This window comes from Scyliorhinus canicula, chromosome 7, assembly GCF_902713615.1.
Source record: "Scyliorhinus canicula chromosome 7, sScyCan1.1, whole genome shotgun sequence".
In the NCBI taxonomy this organism is placed as follows: Eukaryota; Metazoa; Chordata; class Chondrichthyes; order Carcharhiniformes; family Scyliorhinidae; genus Scyliorhinus; species Scyliorhinus canicula.
Genome location: NC_052152.1, coordinates 198,637,595 through 198,654,361, shown reverse-complemented (window position 1 = coordinate 198,654,361; position 16,767 = coordinate 198,637,595). Strand labels below are relative to the sequence as shown.

The 16,767-nt window shown below is 42.9% G+C and overlaps 1 protein-coding gene across 4 annotated transcripts in view; it reads left to right on the top strand.

The window, feature by feature from the left end:
* LOC119969690 (E3 ubiquitin-protein ligase Itchy-like) overlaps window positions 1–16,767 on the top strand; it is a 108,305-nt gene that overhangs the window by 10,707 nt on the left and 80,831 nt on the right. The window contains exon 2 of one of the 4 annotated variants that reach the window (XM_038803678.1): window positions 5,245–5,399. The exons of 2 other annotated variants lie outside the window; for them this stretch is intronic. The gene's annotated coding sequence lies outside the window, so the exon portion shown is untranslated. Of the gene's footprint in view, window positions 1–5,244; window positions 5,400–5,432; window positions 5,740–16,767 lie in introns of those variants that run through there. One more of the 4 variants, XM_038803677.1, reaches the window with a different exon arrangement.

The window sequence follows — 16,767 nt, the reverse complement described above, 5'->3', positions numbered from 1 at the left end:
TTGACTTCAGGAAGCAAAGTACTGTGCACACCCCTGTCAGCATCAATGGGGCCGAGGTGGAGATGGTTAACAGCTTCAAATTCCTTGGGGTGCACATCACCAAAAATCTGCCCTGGCCTACCCACGTCGACGCTACCACCAAGAAAGCACAACAGCGCCTATACTTCCTCAGGAAACTAAGGAAATCTGGCGTGTCCACATTAACTCTTACCAACTTTTACAGATGCACCATAGAAAGCATCCTGTCTGGCTGCATCACAGCCTGGTATGGCAACTGCTCGGCCCAAGACCGCAAGAAACTTCAGAGAGTCGTTAACACAGCCAAGTCCATCACACAAACCTGCCTCCCATCCATTGACTCCATCTACACCTCCTGCTGCCCGGGGAAAGCGGGCAGCAGAATCAAAGACCCCCTCCCACCCGGCTCACTCTTCCAACTTCTTCCATCGGGCAGGAGATAGAAAAGTCTGAGAACACGCACAAACAGATTCAAAAACAGCTTCTTCCCCGCTGTTACCAAACTCCTAAACCACCCTCTTATAGACTGACCTGATTAATACTGCACTCCTGTATGCTTCACCTGATGCCAGTGTCTGTGTATTCACATTGTGCACCTTGTGTTGTCCTATTATGGCTTTTCTTTTTCTTTTCATGTACTTAATCATCTGTTTGAGCTGCTTGCAGAAAAATGTTTTTTCAGCACGGTAGCATGGTGGTTAGCATAAATGCTTCACAGCTCCAGGGTCCCAGGTTCGATTCCCGGCTGGGTCACTGTCTGTGCGGAGTCTGCACGTCCTCCCCGTGTGTGCGTGGGTTTCCTCCGGGTGCTCCGGTTTCCTCCCACAGTCCAAAGATGTGCGGGTTAGGTGGATTGGCCATGCCAAATTGCCCGTAGTGTCCTAAAAAAGTAAGGTTAAAGGGGGGGTTGTTGGGTTACGGGTATAGGGTGGATACGTGGGTTTGAGTAGGGTGATCATTGCTCGGCACAACATCGAGGGCTGAAGGGCCTGTTCTGTGCTGTACTGTTCTATGTTCTATGTTCACTGTACCTCTGTATACGTGACAATAAACAAATCCAATCCAACTCATGGAGTCTTATGACTTTCTTTGTCTAGAATCTCAAACCTGTTCTACTTGAAACAAAACATTATCGGTTCTGAACTGGATTCTGCCAACAACTTGGGAGTATGACCAAGGATTATAACTTCTAAATTCCCAGAAATCTCACTCTATTTCTGTAATCTCTCATAATTCAACCCTGTTAAATCTATACTGTATTCCTCTAAAGTTAGTGTTTTCTTCCTACGGTGTGATTCTTCTCAAGGTGTGATTCCCAGAGCTGGTCACAGTACTTCGGGTATGGTCCAACCAGGGCTTTGTATATCTGCAGCATGATTTCTATCACTTCTATTGTAGTCTTCTAGACATATATCAATTTGCCTTTTTGATTCCTTTCTGTACCTGTTCATGACATTTTAATCTATACCTGGACTATACCCTTTTGCCAAATTGGACTGTACTCTTATCTGAAGACTCTCAACAGATAAGCAGTAAATGTGAATCATTAGCAACGATATAAAGCCAATGAGAAAACCTGGAGCCACAAGCCTCCTTGAACTATCAGCGTTTCTAGCGCTACCTATCTAGAAATTACCCTGTTCTATCCTTTTCAGGACATAAGTGGGTGATCTAATTTGCCTGCATGAAATCCCAGTTGCCACAGTTTTGTCTTTCATTTAACCTATCAATGGCTCTCTAGAATCTGCAATGTTTACAATGCCATCTATCCAAACGTCATCAGCATTTGTACATGTGGATTTGTATGTGCCATTAGTAAATAGTGAATAGTTGAGATCCTAACACAGAAGCTTGTGGGGCACCATTTGCCACTTTCAGACAGTTAGAGCATCTGCCCATTAACCCTCCCCCTCTCCTTCTGTTCAGCCAATTTCCTAGCTAGGTCAATAACCCTTCCCTGACAGTCTCTTAAGAGGGACCTTATCAGTTGTCTTCTGGAAGTTCATACAAATAACATCTATAAACATTGTCCTGTCCACTTCAGTTCAAAAAAATTGAATCTGGTTAATTTGGCACGATGCACCCTTTAAAATGCTGTCTCTCTTGCTCTCTGTTCAGTTGAAAATTTTCAAGATGTTCAACAGATATTAGACTAACTGGCCTCTCCTTCCCTAGTCTCCTTCCCTAGTCTCCTTCCCTAGTCTCCTTCCCTAGTCTCCTTCCCTAGTCTCCTTCCCTAGTCTCCTTCCCTAGTCTCCTTCCCTAGTCTCCTTCCCTAGTCTCCTTCCCTAGTCTCCTTCCCTAGTCTCCTCCCTAGTCTCCTTCCCTAGTCTCCTTCCCTAGTCTCCTTCCCTAGTCTCCTTCCCTAGTCTCCTTCCCTAGTCTCCTTCCCTAGTCTCCTTCCCTAGTCTCCTTCCCTAGTCTCCTTCCCTAGTCTCCTTCCCTAGTCTCCTTCCCTAGTCTCCTTCCCTAGTCTCCTTCCCTAGTCTCCTTCCCTAGTCTCCTTCCCTAGTCTCCTTCCCTAGTCTCCTTCCCTAGTCTCCTTCCCTAGTCTCCTTCCCTAGTCTCCTTCCCTAGTCTCCTTCCCTAGTCTCCTTCCCTAGTCTCCTTCCCTAGTCTCCTTCTGTTAAGTTTCTTAAGCAGTGGAGTGGAATGCATAATTGTCCAAACCAAGAGAATGGTTTGTGCAGAGAGAGAACTTTGGAAGTTTAAAGTTTGTACATCCACGCTGTTCTCAGTAAAATGCTGAAAATAACCCATCTGCTCTTGGGAATTTGACACTTTTTTGTGCTACAATTACTTTTGCTGATATTTTGCAAAAATAAATTTAGAGTATCGAATTCTTCCTTTACCAATTAAGGGGCAATTTAGCATGGCAAATCCACCTACCCTGCACATCTTTTTGAGTTGTGGGTATGGAACACACACCGACACGGGGAGAATGTTCAAACTCCACTCGGACAGTGACCCGGGGCCGGGATCGAATCCGGGTCTTCGACGCCGTGAGGCAGCAGTGCTAACCACTGTACCACCATGCCGCCCTTGCTTACATTCATTTTGAAGAATCATTTAATTTTATAAAATTAAAAGTCGGTTAATTTTGAAAGTTGGTCAGGATCTGAATATTTTAATACGCATGGGATGAAAATCAATACCTGCTTCACATTATTCAACTTGTAATCCTGCGACAGCACAAATACAGCATGTAGCAACATCGGGTGTGATTGGAATGAGATTGAAACTGAAGCTGTTCAGTAGGTTATTTTGTATCTTATTTAATGTAAATTATTTAGAAGAGTTGATTGTGGACTTTGGGTGTTGAATTGCTTCAATAGCTGTGCTCCAAATTCATTTCGCTTCCCGAGTCAGCTGTTTTTGTTTTCTGTTGGGTGTGTTATGCTGCCGTTTTCCTCTTTTTCTGTATTATTGCTAGTCACCTCACCTGTGTGTATTTCAAATGTTGAGTTTGTAAACTTTGCATTAAATATTTATGCATTTTTCTAAGTACATTATCTCCCATCTGTAGCTGACATGATCTAGACCTCTGTTGCTGAGAGAGTGGGCAGATTGTGCCAGAATAGCTTGCTTCAGGAAGCATTCAAGCCACTGGTTGTGATTGTGTTCCTCCCTGATCTTTCATTCTCCCTGCAGTAAAATGCTGTAGCTGCTTGTCCTTCTACATTGTACCATTAAATATTATACCTTTGCGAAATGTGGCCCATTGATCTGTTTCAGGTTTTACAATGTTACAAAACAATTCGGTTTAAAAATGTGTTGCCATCGCTCTTGTGTGATGCAAATGTGAAACCACCAAAGATTGTTCCTTGTATTATTTAAAAGGTGATATTGGTGCATAAATTGGTGTTTGACTTTTGCATGCACTTAGCACACGTAGGAATGTTACCTCTTATGTTGTAAGTTGTGGAGTTGTCATGGCAATGTTTTGAGAATACACAATATTTCCCGACGGTTCAGTTATTGAAAATATCTGCAGAAAATGTGTTTACATTGTGGACTTCATCTCCATATATGGAGAAACATTTTTACCCGGAATATTTTATCTCGTGACTGTGGGCGAGAGAGTGTAGCTGAAGTATATAAATGATTGTTGGGCTAACGACAGGTCACCAATCTGAAACCTGCAGCTGTTGACTGGTTAGGAAAGATTATCAGATAAAACATGGCTGTTTAAAACCAGTCATTTTGGAAAGCAAACTCTTGAAAAAGCTTGAAAATTAATAAAATGTTGTGGTCAATATTTACTTCTGAACTGACGTTACTAAAATGGATTATCCGCTCATTATCATACTGCTGTTTGTAGAATGCTGCTGTGCAAATTGCTGCTGTGTTTCGTTCATTACGACAGTGATTAAATGCCAAAAAGTATTTCATTGGCTCCAGAGTACTTTGAGAAATCTTGAGGTTGTAAAAAGCACAATACAAATGTGATTAATTTTTAAAATCAGATGTTGTTTTATTTCAATAACTTGTTTTCTTCCTCAGTTTTCTTTTTCCCAAAGGGCATGAGGCATGGCTCCTTTTTATTTCTATTTTTATGTGTGGTGTTAAGGGAGCATTTTAACAAAAAAATTAATAAAAATGCGATGAAGTGTATGCAGCTGCCAAGGCCCTCCTTAGCTGAGGAATTTCTTCCCTAAACCTCACCACCTCTCTATTTTTCTTGCCTCCTTCCATGGAAGCTCCTTTAAAAACAACCTCTGTGACCAAGCCCAAATGTCTCCATCTGGCTGTCAATTTCTGCTTTATGACACTCGGTAATGTGCCTGAGTGATGTTTAATTGAATGAAAGGCGCTATATAAACACAGGTTGTCGCTGATAATGGTAGTATTTTTGTAATACGTCTTAGCTGATGACTCGCCTATTAAGAATCTGGGTTACGAGAAAAGTTGTTGACGTCAGAACATTTATCACCTTCCGCTTGACAGAGAGCATGAAGCTTAGTTGGCCGTAGTGTGACACTTATAGGAAATCAAATTGCTTGGTAGTTTTGCTTTGACTCAAACCTAGAGTAAGGGTTTATTGTTTGAATTCACATGCAGTTCCTCCCATACACCAAGAAAAATCTTGGCAAAAAATTACTATTGTTTTATGATTTGTTACAGTTTCTGTTTATGCTGAAGGCTTTGAAAGTTTCAGCAAGGTGTCAAGTTGAATGAATAATGATCCTGGATTTTTATTTGTTGCAATAATTTTCATTTATGTAGTGTCATTGGAGAGAACACCAGAGGTGATCGTCTCCCTGGACGCAGAAAAGGCCTTCGACAGAGTCGAGTGGAAGTACCTCATCGAGGTACTGGAGCGGCTTGGGCTTGGAACTGAGTTCACCTCGTGGGTGAAACTCATGTACAACTCCCCCAAAGTAAGCATTCGGACCAACACCACCAGCTCTGAATGCTTCCAGCTGCTCAGGGGCACAAGCTGTCTTTGCTGTTCTTCGCCTTGGCAATCAAACTGACGATCGCTCTGCGAGACCTGAAAGGCTGGAAGGGCATCAGAGAGGCAGAAAGCACAATGTTTCACTCTGTAGATGACCTGCTCCTCTACATCTCGGACCCACAGAACAGCCTGAAAGTAATCATGAAGTTCCTGGAAGTGTTTGGGAATTTGTCAGGATACAACCTGGGCAAGAGCAAGGCATTCCCGGTAACCCGAACAGGGGAGGAACAGAGCTGGGGATCTACCAGTCAAACTGGCCCAAAGTAAGACATCAGATTCCACTGATGCCTGTGCTGGCATATGTATATTACATTGAGACAAATAGGAATAGCTGTTGTACAGACAGCATGAGACAATGCAAGAGGATAGAATGGTTGACTATAAAGAGTTCAAGGTGGGGCAACATGCTGTAAGCACGATCACAAATCATCGCAGCTGATTTTGATCAGGGCAACCTTGCTTATATTGCTGGGTTGTAAACTATTTGAGGAGACCAGCCAAAGTGTTGGGAGAGGCAAAAGTGAATTAAATTGTTCATTTGCAGAACGAAAGAGCGGCCCATTCTCCATAACCCTTCAACCCATTACTCTTAAAATCTGTCAATCTGCTCAAATTTGTTCAGTGCCCTGGCATCTACCACACTGTGGGATAGTGAATTCCACAGCTTCTAAACCCCTTGAGAGAAGCAATTTCTCTTTATCTCCATTTTAAAACTGCCACTGATTAACCTAAAACTATGACATTTCATTCTGGATTGCCCCACAAGAGCAAGCATCCACTCTACATCTACTTTGTCAATACCTTTTACCATCTTGTATGATTTAGATCTCCCTTCATTCTTCTAAACTCAAAAGAGCATAGACCTAAGTGCTCAATCTCTCTTCATAAGAAACCCCTCATCTCTGGAATCAATCTAGTGAACCTCTTCTGAACTGCCTCCCATGAAACTACATCCCTCCTCAATTAAGGGGACCAAAAATACACCGCATTAGGTGCGATCTCAACAATATCTTGTACAGTTGCAGCAACACTTCTCTACTTTTATACTCCTTTCAAAATTCCATTTGCTTTCCTTATTACCTGCAGTACCTGCATACTAGTTTTCTACAATTCGTGTAAAAGGACACCCAGGTCACACTGCACCAAAGCACACCATTTAGGTAAGTCACCCTTTTCATTTTTCCAACAAAATGGATAACATCACGCTTATCCATGTTAAACTCCATCTGCCAATTTTTTTCCTACTCTCCTAACGTATTTATATCCATTTGTAAATGTCTTATTTCCTCATTGCAACTTATTACTTTAGTACTATCTGAAAATTTGGCTACAGTGCCTTCTATCCCTACATCAAAGTCATTAATGTATATTGTAAATAGTTGGTGCCCGAGGACCGAAACTGCGGCACCTCACTAGTTATATGTTGCAAACCTGAAGATGCATTTATTCCGACTCTCTCTGTCTTTTTTTGGTTAACCAGTCTTCTATCCAAACTAATAAATTATCCCGAATCCCGTATGATCTTACCGTGTGTGGCACCTTCTCAAATGCCTTCTGGAAGTCCAGACATCTACAGGATGCCCATTATCTTTGGCTTGTTACATCTTCGAAGAACTCCGGCAAATTAGTTAAAGGTGATTTTACCCTTTATAAAACCATGCTGATTCTGCCGGATTGCGTTTTGACTTTCCAAATGTCCTGTTACTTCCTCAATAATGGATTCTAATAATTTTGCAATGGCATATTAAGCTAGCTGGTCTATGGTTCCTGACCTTTTGCCTCCCTCCCTTTTTGAATAGGGTGTTACGTTCCATTTTTCTAATCCACTGAAACCTTTCCTACATCCAGGGAATTTTGGGGTATTATAACCAATGGATTTACTATCTCCACCATCATTTCCTTAAAGACCCTAGGATGTAGGCATCAGGCCCTGGGGACATAACTGCCTTCTATCCCAGTAGTTTGTTTAGTACATTTTCCCTATTGATTGTTCTAATTTCCCCCCCTTTCTATTACCTCTGCATTACCTATTACTATTGGGATGATACTAGTGCCCTCCACTCTGAAAACTGAGGCAAAATATAGATCGTGTCTCCGCTATTTCTGGTTTCTCCACAATTAACTCCCTGGTCTCGTCCTCTAAAGGACCAAAATTCACTTTAGTGACTCTCTTCCCTTTATATACTTACAGAATTTTTTGTTCTTTTTTCTATTTCGTGCTAGTTTATTTCATAATTTATCTTTGCTCTTTTTATTACATTTTTAGTAACCCTTTGTTGATCTTAAAGTTTTCCTAACTTCCAGCCTGCCACTGGCCGTTGCAATATGCTATGCCTTAGTTTTTGTCTTTGTTGTCCTTGACCGCCTTGCTTTGTCATGGATGTTTCCCTCCTCTTACATTCTTTCTACCTCTACAGAATATATTATCGTCGGGAGGAATTGAGTATCTCCTTGAACAACTGCCACTGCTCATCATCTGCTCTACCGTTTAGTCTTCCTGCCCAGTTCACTAGGGCTAAATCTGTCCTTTTTTCTGTGTAATTACCTTTGTTTAACTCCAGAACGTTTGTGTGGGGCACCAGTTTCTCGCTTTCAAACTGAATTTGAAATTCCAGCATGCTATGATCACTCTTCCCTAGACGATCCTTAACTATGAGGTCATTAATTAATCCCAGTCATTGCACAATACCAAATCCAGAATAGCCTGCTCCCTGGTTGGCTCCACAACATATTGCTCCAAGAAACAGTCTGATACATTCAATGAACTCTCCGTCGAGGGTAACCGTGCCAATTTGATTAATCCAATCTATATGCATACTAATATCACCCATGATTATTGTTGTACCTTTCTCTATGGTGACTTTACTTTAGATAATATAGCAGCAGACTTTGGCTTTGGGCAAGCTATAATATGGAATCAGGAAGGGAGGATTTGGGTTTGGCAAAGATTGTAGCAGTAAATTCTACAAGGCTGTGGACCGTTTTGAAAATTAAGTTCTTGAGCTAGTATGTGGCAGTGCAAATGGAGGTTGGGGGATGAAGATCTAAGGATGTTGTTGATTGTAGAGAACAGGAAATTAGGACTACAGTTGCCTTTCAGAATGATGCTGAAGAAAGTGACTACGGAGATGGATCAGCCATTAACCTGCAATGTTGTTGTCTATGGTGGTAAGCAGCTATTTGGGATAAATAGGGACAATGGAAGTGATGGGGACTACACCACTCTGTTAACATCTGGTCAGAGATGTACTGCAAGGTCTTGGCATCATTTGTTGTCTCCCCACAAAAGCTTTGGTGCAGTGAGATGGGCAGAATTAAATGATAAACAAATTCCTGAAGACTTGGAACATGTTAGGATTTGAAATTAGTTTGTGATCGAGACCAATATTTCTGGAGGTGGTCAAGTGATGATTAAGACTGTTTTAATAGCCTCATGAATGTGTATTAATTCAAATATGCCATTGTACCGTACTCTTGCAGATAGTTTAGTCTTTTACAAATTACCTCTGACACTATGTAAAGCTTGTTTTTTTTGTGGTGTGACACTGGTGTTTATTTCCTCTTGTACAACTGTGATTGTGCTGTTTGGGGGTGTGGTTATTTTAAGTTCACTCTTGGGCATTATTCTCTAATTGAAAGCATGTTGTCAGTCCAGTTTCAAAAATACTTTGCCAAATGCTGGAAGGTTGAAGAGAATTGCATGGGGTAACTTGCTGTGTAATGTTTCTCTTTGTTGCTGAAAGATAATTTCTGATCTCTACTTAATTCGCCCTTCTTACATGATAAATCTCGGTAGGGAACTCAGTAGAGGTGAGAAATGACCAATGTTCTGTTGCTTTGATAAGGCACATGGGAGCACCCAAGTACAGCAGTACTGTATTGCTGTGCCTCAGGACTAAGGATTCAATCAGATTTTCTTCCTGTTGTGTAGTAATTCTGCTAAGTCATTTTAGGAAACCATTGCGCCCCTGTTTGTCAAAAAACTGCCCCATCAGCTTCACTTCCTGATCTGATTGCTTCAGGGAAAACTGATAGAGTAATTTTCAGATTCCTGTTTTAATGCAGATAGATGCAGTATTGAGAGAGCAGCTGAAAATTTGCAGCTTATTTCATTGTTTCCTCTCGATCACTCCGGAAGTTACCCAGCACTTAATCTGATATCTGTGCGGGAATTCTGTTCGTAATTTGAGCTGTCAGATTGGGTAATCTTGATTCCTGATAAATGATGGTGGGTAAACACACTGTTTTGTTCCTCAGTTGGAAGGTTATATGATGTCCACAACATAGTCTGAATAACTTATAACCTGCCTAATTACTACTGGCTGGGGACCAATGGCAAGATGGCGAACGGAACCGAGCAGCTGATAGCTTTCGCCGCCCGCACATTGACTGCAGCGGAAAAGACGTACACGCAGATCGAGGAGGAGGGCCTGGCGGTGGTCTTTGCAGTCTTTGCAGTGAAACGCTTCCACCAGTATGTTTATGGCTGCCACTTCACTATCGTAACTGATCATAAACCTCTGTTTGGACTTTTCTGAGAGCATAAACCAATTCTGCCCATTGCTTCTGCACAGATCCAGCGCTGGGCTTTGTTGTTTGCTGCCTACGAGTGTTCTCTACAGCATAAAGTAAGGATCCAGATAGGGAATGCCGATGCACTCAGCCGACTGCCATCCCCCCCCCCCACACATCCCATCCCCCCACACATCCCATCCCCCCCCCCACACACATCCCATCCCCCCCCCCCCCCACACACATCCCATCCCCCCCCCACACATCCCATGTCGACCCCCAATTTAGGTGGCTGCGACCCTAAATTTTATAGACTCCTTGCCTGTCACGGCATCGCAGATCCATGAGTGGACCCAGACGAATCCAGTCCTGTCAAAGGTTCGGCACATATCCTTGCATAGTAGGCAGCATAGACCCAGGCGAGTTGCAGGCATTTTCCTCCAAGCTGTCAGAATTTAGCGTGAAAGACGGTCTTCTTGTGGTCGTCCCGGAAAAAAGACGAGCTGATACTACAGGACTTACACAATGGGCATCCGGGATGTTGGCCCAGAGTTATGTCTGATGGCCAGACCTCAACGCCGACATTGAGAAGGTGGCCCAAAACTGCTCCATTTGTGAGGGGCATCAGAAGCTTCCGCTGGCTGTGCCCCTACACACTGGGAATGGCCAGGGCGGCCTTGGGTGCGCTTGCATGCGGATTTCGCCGGCCCTTTTCAAGGATCCATGTTCCTTTTATTAATCGATGCCCAATCTAAATGGCTAGAGGTGCATAAGATGGTAGGCACAACGTCCTGCGCAACGATCGAGATGATGCGCTTGACTTTCAGTACGCATGAACTCCCCGAGGTGCTCGTCACGGACAGCGGCACTCCTTTCACAAGTGAGGAGTTTGCAAGGCTCATGAAGATGAACGGCATACGCCATATCCGCACCGCTCCATATCACCCGGCGCAGTACAGACATTAAACGGGGCCTAAAGAAACACTTTTCCGGGTCTATGGACACGAGACAGGCTCGTTTTTTGTTTTCGTATAGGACTACTCCACATGTGGTGACTGGAACTCCGAATGGGCTAGAGCCTTTGCACCCGTCTCAGCATGCTTTCCCAAACATTAGCGAAAAGTACGTCGCACTCCAGAACTGCAGGGGCATGGCCTTTCTCGGCATCGGCCGATTCGGCAGTTTGCAGCTGCTGATCCGGTGTTCATTCGAAATCTTGCTGGTGGTGCCCAGTGGGTCCCTGGCGTTACCTTTCGCCCCGAACGGGCCCTATCTCTTACCAGGTGCAAGCCCAGGGCTGTCTCCAGCGCAAGCATGTTGACCATGTTTGGTCCAGAAGGCTGCCTCTTTAAAAGATTCCCCGCCCCCGGAGCTCACTTCTACAGCCACAGAGACCAGACACAGTGGGGGATCATCCTCACAATCTTCCTCTGGTGCCGCACTCAAAAGCCTGTGTTGCAGAACCGCGTGGAGATATCACGGAGGCAGTGCACTCCGACTCCGAGATGGAGACAGAACGCCTCCGAGGGGGTGTCCTCGGTCCCACCGCCTGTGGATGTACAACCATTACGCTGTTCATTGCGGAAGCGTTGTTCTCCTTCTCATTACACGCCGCTTGATCCAGCGCCTCATGCAAATGGCATCCGGTTTGCAGCAAAACGAGTCCGACGCCCTCCTTTGCCACGGTCTTCGGTGGATTCCTTGGACTTTGGGTGGGGGAGGTGATGTTTTAACCTGCGTAATTACTACTGGCTGGGGACTAATGGCACTCTTACAATCCTTAGTGAGTATGAGCTTCCCCAATGAGGGGGTGAAGAAATCATTAGCAGAGTCCCTGCATAATTAGAGCTGGCCAGTGTGGAACCAGCTAGGGAGTGAGCAGTGGTGGAGTATTGCTGCTGTTGTATATATGTAATTGTAAATAAAGTGTTTCTTTTGATTCTACAAACCCGCGCTGGATTCTTCTTGGCCCTCAAAAAAAACTGTATCTGTAATTAATAGAACCTTGGGTTACTGTGACTCTTTCTCCCTTTTATTAACCTGAAGGCATTTGGCTGCTATTTAACTGGAAAAACAGGCATCCGGGGCATTGCCCAAAAGGTTTCCCTTAATCTAATGTGTCTATCAACACAGTAGTTACTGGCAGGCTTATCTGACTGCCGAATGCTCCAACCTGATGTCCACCCAGACAGAGATGGTTGAAAGTTGTAACCTCCGCCAGTTGTTTTTGCTCATGCTTAGGGGCATGGAATTTTTTTCTGACAGTTCTGTTGTCATGGAAACTGAAGTTAGCGAACGCAACACAGACGTTTGATCAAAATGGTGACCCTGCTGGTCTGCATCAAACTCCTGAATTTACCCATTGAGTCACCAAGATTTTAATTTTGAATTACGGATCAATGGCTGCAGTTTGCTATTGTAGTGAATTGCAGAAGACCCTCTCTTTGGGAGGAACGATTGGAGCAGGTTGAGTGAGGAGGGCTGCCAGATTATAATGCAGAGCTATCAATGCCTAAATGGTCAGATTTCCTTTCTTGGTAAAAATAACATACTTATTTGTTGCCATTGCTGTGCACAAAGTACTGGGACAGGTACATTGAAAAAAGATGAATGCATTTAGTTCTCACATCTCCATATATAAGCAGTAAGAAGTCTCACAACACCAAATCCAACAGGTTTATTTGAAATCACAAGCTTTCGGAGTGCTGGTCCTTCAAATGAGGTGGAGGCAGGTTCACAAACAAAGCATATATAGGCAGAGACACAATTGCAAGATAATTGTGGATTGCAGTGTGAAGAATGGTTGAAATGCAAGACTTCCAACCATTCTTCACATTCCAATCTAATTATCTTGCAATTGTGTCTCTGCCTATATGTGCTGTGATTGTGAACCTGCCTCCACCTCACCTGATGAAGGAGCAACGCTCCAAAAGCTTGTGATTTCAAATAAACCTGTTGGACTTTAACCTGGTGTTGTGAGACCTCTTACTGTGCCCACCCTAGTCCAGCGCTGCCACCTCCACATCATATAAACAGACAATGGAAGAGCCGACCGTCTTGGTACTTTGTAGTTAACATGCTTTTTTTTTCTTGTCCGAGGAGCAGCAGTAAAGTAAAGTTTCCATAGTCCCAAATGACCATAGTCTGCTTTCCTCTTTGAAATGGAGAGCTGACTGGTGATGGTTTAACCTGAGGATCAGCACGCCTCAGGCGAGTGGCAAGGTTGAGAAGGCGGGGTCTTCATGAATAACCTGAGCCGGTACAGGTATTTAACTCCCGCGCTGTTGGCTTGGCTCTGCATCACGAAGCAAGAGTAAAATCCAACAGGAGATGTATTTTCATGATGCCATTGATTCTGCTGAATAAGGGGCGGCACGTGGCACAATGGTTAGCATTGCTGCCTGCGGCGCTGAGGACCCGGGTTTGAATCCTGGCCCTGGGTCACTGTCCATGTAGCATTTGCAAGTTCTCCCTGTGTCTGGTGGGTTTCACTCCCACAACCCAAAGATGTGTAGGTTAGGTGGATTGGCCATGCTAAAACTGCCCCTTAATTGGGAAAAAAAATAATAATTGGGTACTCTTTTAAAAACATTTTTTTGAAAAAAAAAGATTCTGCTGAATAACACAGTTGAACTTTGTTAGCTGATCAGAGTGTTGAGGTTCAAAATAGAGCAAAACTCCAGGATCAAAGTCCAATATGACAATTACTCCACCGTTATCATATATTGACTGCCATTCTATCAATAGCATTGACATGTTTCCTCCAGGACTGGAACATGATAAGTATAGTTCACATACATGGGTTTACTTTGGAGTATTAATTTAAATTGGGTGGACTGAGCAATCTGCTTGCAAGCCGGCTAAGTATAGTTTGTGTTTAAAGCCTTTTTTGAAATAAATTAACCAGGATAGCTATTTGGTATGTCTCGTGAAAGTAGAAACTTTTATAAGCAATCCTCCAGAAAGTAAGCCTCCATTGAGGATAACTTGCATGATTTGAGCAGGTATCAAATTTGGCCCAACATTTTTAAAATAATTGTTCAGAAGATTAGAATTTGCATTATCTCAGGTAAACAGCTTTTTACCCTGAAGAAAACTCTACGCCAACTTGTTATGCAAACTTGTTTCGGGTATGGTGTAAGCATTGCATTTCTTACATAAGATTTCAAAACTGCTGTTACTGTAATCGAAAATGTTTTGAAGTGGTAAGTCCAATTCAAAATCGGGTTCGTTGAACACCATAGACTGTTCAGCTAACTAGGTAAAATATAAATCTGTATAGGTTGTGGTTAAATGTTACAATGGTCAACATGGAGCGGAACGGCTTTGTCCGGTTCTGGTCACCTGAGAAACTGGTAAGACATTGAAACAATGGAAGCAGTGCAAAGAAGACCTGCAGAGTTGATCCCTCCTGCCTGAAGTTTGGAGTTAGGAAATAAAAGTGGAGAAACTTGGGATTTTTAGTTTGGAAAGGTGCTTTTCAAGGACGTGTAAAAGGTAAATGAGAAACAGTAAATTAAATTGCAAGAGTAGGACAAGGGAACAAGTAATAGGTAAATTTAGAACTGAAATTGGGAAATATTTAAAATGTTGAGTTAACACGTGGCATAGACTTCATAGTAGAGCACTGAAAATAAATGTCCTGGAATCATTTTAAATAATTGGATGGTGCAGCTTTGGTCTTTCTAGATGAATGAATTAAGGTGGGGCAAATGGTCATCCTTGTCTATCGTGTAATTATGTTGCACTTGTGAATATCCAACTTTAATGTAAGACAGCGCAATGCCATATTGAAAGAAAAACGGACAATTTAAAGAGCGTGTAAATTCATATTTTAGAGCCTTTAGAAGAATGTTGGAACATTCAATACAAACATCTATTAAGGGCATGCATATGAATATGCAAGTCCAGGATGTTTACAAATCACAAAAATCCTGCATGGTATTTTTCCAGTAGCCATGGCTTAACTTTGAAATGGAAATTCTATTTTTATTCTGGACCCTGAGGGCAAACACCAAGCTGGTATTTACTGAGGTTATCCTGAAATGATGCGTTTAAACTGGTCATTCATTTTAGCCATTCATTTATGGAATCCATGGTACTCGGCTATCTACATCTAAAGCAAAGTATATTCTCCAAGACGAAAAATCTTCAATGCTGCAATTGGGTTAATCTGATACGGAATAGAAATAAAACAGTACAGTATCAAGCAGTATGTTACAGTGCTGAATCAAGACTAGGGATTCATCAGAGACTAGGGAGTCATCAGCTAAAGTGGAGTGTAGTTTATTTGCATTTTCTGTTCATTATCCTGGCTCGCTTTCTCGGGTGGATTCCTGCGTATAAGACAATCCCATTTTTCAGGCACCAAAAATCATGTTTAGGCCTTTATTCAGCATACAAGTTGAATTGCTCTCCCTCTCGCTCTCGCTCTCCCTCTCCCGCCCCCTCCCATGGTCTGCTCCGAAATGCTATACTTGCAATAGGAGCCGGGTCCAATTGTCCACCTAAAATGCATATTTTCCTCTCCTAAGCCGGGACAATGGATCAAGCGGATAATACCGACCGTGTTGCAAAGATGATGAGTGGGAGTTAGACACATCCACACAGCGGACTGCGTTGGAAAATAATAAACAGAGAGGGCCCTTCGGCAAAAAGAATGAGGTCTTTTTTGAAGCAAAAAGTCTTAACTTTTTCGAACTTGTTCTGCAGGTGTTAGGGAGAAACTGGTGCAAGAGACATCTGCCCTGCAGAAGATATGGTCACATCACAAGACATGCAATGTATATATGCGCACTTAATTGGACCAAATAAAACCCAGAGTTCCATCAAATATTTCAGGGCAACATCTAGTTGTATAGCTGGATTATGGAATGAGAATGTCTAATGACACATACTCGTACCCAGAAGTCACATCAACATGGATAAAATTCCCATGAATTCCAGAAACCGAACTGAACTGTGAAAAGGTTCGAAAACGTTTCTAGTGCAAATGACAGAAGATGCAAAGACAAAATTCCTGGTGACACAAGCCTGCGTGCCTGACAGAACAAAATGATAGCCTACGATGGATGGATGAGAATGGAGTGAAGTTGTGGATTGATAATGTGGACTCTGCGTTCCAGTGGCCTACTTAAAAGAACATGGAGGGCAGCACGGTGGCACAGTGGTTACCACTCCTGCCTCAGGGCGCCGAGGTCCCAGGTTCGATCACAGCTCTGGGTCACTGTCCGTGTGCAGTTTGCACATTCTCCCCCTGATTGCGTGGGTTTTGCCCCCACAACCCAAAGATGTGCAGGGTAGATGGTTTGGCCACGCTAAATTGCCCCTTAATTGGAAAAAATGAATTGACCACTCTAAAAATTTTTTTTTTAAACACAACTTTTTAATGTGCAACATTTTTATATCCTATATAACTGACAGGAAAAGAGACGCCTGCAAACAAATCACCCCAAATTGTAGTTATACCGAGGAGTCTAAAATCCATAGTTCAACCGTTGAATATGTGCCTTATCAAACCATTTAGTGATGATGTTGGCACGAATGGAATAGGTGGATGGTTGGTGGAGAAAAAACCTTTTGCAAAGACTCGAACTGTGTGTGCTGCTCCTGCTTTTATTTTCAAACAGAGAGATGTTATTAATGCACAAACTGTCAAATTTTCCAAAAGAATACAGAATGTCTAACTCAGTGGATGGAGTGGTAGATGAGGTGTTGTGGAGAACTGATTCTGAAATGGAAAGCACCAAATCTGATCCAGAGTGGGATCCGTAGGACGA